Raw genomic sequence first — 5,476 nt, forward strand, 5'->3', positions numbered from 1 at the left:
ATGTTGTATTTTTATTTTCTTACAATAAATTCCAAATCCATATATTCATTGTGCCTGCCATGGGTTGTGATCTAAGTGTCCAGTTTGCTTCACTCATGTTTTTTTGTGCATGTTGGTGTTTGTCTGTGCATAATGGTGTTGTTTGTCCAAACATGCTTCTGTTTCTCTAAACAAGCTGTTGTATTTCAGATGGAGCAAAAAGTTGGGAAGGAGGGTCTGTTTTCAAAAGTTTGTGTGTGTATGTGTTTTTGCCTGTGTGTATGTATTTTTGTGCGTGTGTTTTTTGCGTGTGTGTGTGTGGGTGGTTTACCTGTGTGTGTATGTATTTTTGTGCATGTGTTTTTTGCGTGTGTGTGTATGTATGTTTGTGCGTGTGTGTATATTTTTGTGCGTGTGTTTTTTGCGTGTGTGTTCGTTTGTTTGTGTGTGCGTGTGTGTGTTTGTATGCGTGCGTGTGTGTGTGTGTGTGTGTGTGCTCGCGTTCGTACGTGGGCATTTCCCTGAACCAGTATGAATGCGTTATTTAGTGGTGAGGTGGGTCATAGGCATAGGGTACAGGTGCTATATATAGAGGAGGCTTGTCAGGTTTTCCATGTTGAGGATTGAATGAGCAACTGTACAGCTATTAATATCTTCCTCCCGTAAGGTCTGTCCTACTCTACAAAGACCCACCTTAATCTGTGGGGTTAGGATTACACCACTGTTGAGAATGCAAGGAATGGTTAGGCCGCGACTGAAGTTGTGGTTACTGCCAATTCTGAGGTTGTGTGTTTTAGGCACGATGCACTGTCAAGAGGTGTGATATGTGTAAGCTGACAGGCAAGCAGGTGTGGAGGGGTGTCTCATGTCAGCAACTCAAGGTCAAGGTCGTGGCAGAGCCGACTCCTAAGTATGATGTCATACCAAGAAATGGCACAAGAGAAGGGATTTAATAAGATAAGATGTACATTTTCAGTTTCCACGGGTGCCTGGTTGATCAATCACAGTGTCGGTTGACTTCAAATTCACCCTCAACCCCAGTGTATGTGGAGACCGCTGGGATTACATCCGTTATGGCCAGCTATTTATAGCCATGAACTTCAGGCTACTTCCTCTGTGGTTGTACGCAGATGCGTGGATGGTTGTTTTCGTGTATGTCAAATTGAGGTCCCTTTTTCCCTGCAGAGCAAACCTAGGTATTACTAGTATATGCAAATATTTTTTCCTTTTACACTTTTAATAAGTCAGCATTGCCTTTACAACGTTTTTTTGGTATAATTGGCCCCTTGTTCTCTGCAGTTTTGCTCAGGCAGTGAGCTGCAATTTAGAGAGTTGGTTGGTGAGAACAACATGTGGAATGTGTGGCGGGAGTGTCTGTAGACCACAGAGGAGGACATATGAAGTTGTAATCTGAAATAGAAACACCCTGATAGTTTTCAAGAGGTCTTGATATTTTAGGATAATATACTACAGCTCATACACACTGACACCACATAGCTATATGATCTACACTATGCGAGAAAAAGCTCAGAAAGGAAACCACACCATTGGGAGAAGGGTAACTAGGGGCTGATGTCACGAAGAAAGTTCACCATTGGGAGAAGGGTAACTAGGGTTGATGTCACAAAGAAAGTTCACCATTGGGGGACGGGTAACTAGGTCTGATGGCAGGGGGCACCACTGCCACAGGTAAGTATTTGTGCGGAGAAGAGGGGCTGGGGGTTGTGTCATGGGGGTATATTTCACATACCCACCACTGGGGGCAGTGTGGTACAGTTGGGGAAGGGGGGGCCGTGTAAAAACAGTAAATTCATTAACATCACAGCCCTAGACCAAATTATAACCGATTCCCATCATGCTCGCCTGATGGGGAGGCAGGGAGTGGGGGTGACCTTTTGGAGTCGATGTCGGGGGCATCTGAGAAAGCATCCACTGTGTTTGCCTCCTGAGTGAGACTGACATAAAACTGCCACAGGTCTCCCCACCCCTGTGCCAGTGCATATGGACTTCACACCCATCTGTGTGTGTGTGTGTACTGTATATGTGTGAGGAGGTGAGGGTGTGTGTGCTGTGTTAGATTTACCATCAGATTCAAACATTTTTAACAGTCCAGGCAGTTTTTCAGAAAACATAATCTAAAGGCTTTTGGGAAGCTGTAGGTGCATATGCATTCACTTAAAACAATATGCCGTTTTTATGAGCATTTGTGCAGGTGTGACAAACCCTCCATTTTTTTTGAAGAGGCAGCTTTTTTCTTTCTTTTCTATCGGTTAGAGTTGGCCAGACTCCAATAACTTGTCCCATTGATCTAAAGCTAAAAACCCAGCCCTGTACTGCTCACACAGACACAGCCTTGCGAGAGTGCGAGCGAGTGTAAAAACATTTTTCACCCTCGTGGGGTTTTTTTTTGTTTGGGCTCAATCCCCGGCCCTTTCAGGGCGCATAAAGAAAGCGCTTGGCTCAGCAGGGTCCTGTGGGATAGACTCTCGGCAGAGGCAGCCGGCAGACTATAGGTGGCGATTAGGGTCTCTAATGTGCGATGAATCCTTTTCGAATCACATGATATGAACTAATGTCGCCATTTAATTATAAAACAACAGGGCTGGGAGGGACGTGTGGGGGTGGGGGGTTGTTGGTGGGGTACGAGGAGTAAAACTGCTATAGAGAGAGGGGGGACAGAATGGATGACAATTGCATTTCGCATTTTTTTTTAACATGATGCAAAAAGCAGAGGAAAAAATGAGAACTGATAAAATAAAGTTCAATATCTCACAAGATGGTAAAAATTGTGGCTCTCTACTGCCTCCTCCCCCCCAAGTAATATTCCTTCTGGCTAAACCGACAATACAAAGCTGTGCTCATCTGTCCCGTTGCCTGGAGGAAGAGGTCACGGTTTTGTTATGACAGCCATGACACTGGCTTCTCTGTGCTGCCCAACTTAACCTTGGGGGAGCTGTTTTTAAATGCTTGTCCATGGAGGATTAAGTTAAATTTAGGATGACCTATCCCTGTTTCAGAAGACACTGAGAGACGGTGGGTGTCACCCATCTGCCTCCCACACGACTATTCACCCCGACAGTGGTGGGAGGTCTGCTTCCCCCACCAGCTCCGTCCTGCATCAGCAAAGGGCCTGTGGGCAAGTGTGCTGCGATTGTAGTAATGAACGGCACACCCGGACAATATAATTAATGTCAAATAATGAACAGGATCAGATTTATTACATAAATATACCATCCATACTCCTTCACTAATTAGTGTTAAAATTGTAAGTGATAAATTCACATACTGACCATATAAATGTCACATACTGACAACAAAGAATTCTTAAGGAAAGGGGGGGGGGGGGGGGGGGGGGGGGTTGCACAATAAATTGTCACATAGTCACCCTGCCAAGCTGTGGTGGTAAAGTTTGATTCTAAACCTGTAGGTGTTGCTATGGAGCACCAACCCCTACGCATCCTGACAGCCCCCACCCCCCCTCCATTCTGAACATTGGCTTCACCACTTTGTAACCATCCCTCAAAAGTGACAGGCCCCTCCCTCAAATGTAGGCATTGAAGCTCCATGAGTACTGTAGCACAACACAGACTACTAACACAACTACTAACTCAAGCTTTCAACAGAGATGGAGTACAGGCTAATGTACAGTAAATTATCGCTTATAATTGCAAATACAAAGTATTTATCCACAAATGATCCACTCCTCAAGGAATACTAATACAACTATTTAGTATAAGTATTTTGATTTCCCCTCTCATAAACTAATGTCACTAACTCCAGGCAACGTAACCAGGCTCTTCATTTTGTTCAAGCTATACAGTTGGTCCACCAGAGTAGCATAACTCATGCTGCTCCAAGAGGTGAATTTATACTTACATATCTGGTGCCCAGTGCGCACAGCAACGCACTGTGGTGGTGCAGGCCCCATGCAAACATCCAGGACACTCCTGAAATAAACAACAGGGAGGCTGAAGTATTTGGGCAGTGGGGCCCGTGGGAATTTGTATTGGTGATTAAAGGCTATAAATAAACCCCTGTCTTTTTTAGGCTTTGAGCTGGAGCAGACACAAGCAGACCCCCCCCCCCCCCCCCCCCCCCCCCCCCCCCCCCCTGTGCAGCCACTGGCCTTCAGGGCTCACACCGAGGCGCTTGACCAACAGACAGGCCATCCACCAACACTCCACAGCTACTGGACCCTCCACTCCAGAATCTATCATCTCCTCTCTCTTCCTCTCCCACTCACTGGTCTGGTCTCTTATGTGCCTGTCACTCTTTGGTAGCAAACTGTTTCGTTTTTCTTATTTTTCTGTTGCCATCACCTTTTCCATTTGTGCTGCAATGTGACATTTTGAAAAATCTTCACATTCATACAATAACTTTCAACAAAAATGGACCAAAACAGAAAAAAAACACGGAAAAATGTGTGATACCAGCGTAAGGAGGTGCATTTTCATATTCATCAGAGTACTGTGGAGGTAGTTGTTACACTTTCAGCCAGTCTCTGTAGGCCATGTCAAATGTTACTGTATTCCAGATCCAGATTTGTTTTACGTAAAACGCTCTGGTTGTGATAGCAACATACTGGTCTCTGTTTTATTAGCTATTCGTTATACTGTTAGCTAGCTAGGCTAAGTGTCGTTAATATGTTGTTAGCTGAAGAACACTGGCAGTATTTCTAGCAAAAAAAAAATATATATATATATATATATACTGTATATAAATATAAAACAAAAAGTAAGGAAATTTGTGTTTATTGTGATTATTTCTTTGTTGTAACAATGCTTCTCGGCAATACATCGTATACCGTTGGAAAGCCTGTTTTCTTCCCTTTCAAATGGTGCCACATTTGTAAGGAACATGCGTTGGTGGGATGAGCATCAGAGCTGCGTATGTGGGTTGCGCCCATGAAAAATTTGCAAGAATAAACTGAAACTGAGGAAATTTGTGTTTGGTAGATTATTTCTTTGTTGTAACAATGCTTCTTGGCAATACATCTTATACCGTTGGAAAGCCTGTTTTCTTCCCTTTCAAATGGTGCCACGTTTGTAAGAAACATGCATTAGTGGGATGCGCTGCAGAGCTGAGTTTGTAGGTTGCGCCCATGAAAAGTTTGCCAGAATAAGCTGTTTGGCAAATGTTTCATCGGCGCAACCCACAAACTCAGCTCTGCAGCTCATCCCACAAATGCATGTTCCTTACACATGTGGTACCATCTGAAAGGGGAGTAAACAGGCTTTCCAACGGTACATGATTTTTGCCAAGAAGCATTGTTACAACAAAGAAATAATCTACCAAACACAAATTTTCTTACTTTTTGCACGTAAGTTTATTTGGCACATTTTTCATGGGCACAACCCACATACTCAGCTGTGCTGCTCATTCCACAAATGCATGTTCCTTACAAATGTGGGACCATTTAAAAGGGAACTAAACAGGCTTTCCAACGGTATAAGATTTGTTATTGTTACAACAAAGAAATAATTAACCAAACACAAAT

Source organism: Sprattus sprattus (genome assembly GCF_963457725.1).
Source record: "Sprattus sprattus genome assembly, chromosome: 5".
NCBI lineage: Eukaryota > Metazoa > Chordata > Actinopteri > Clupeiformes > Clupeidae > Sprattus > Sprattus sprattus.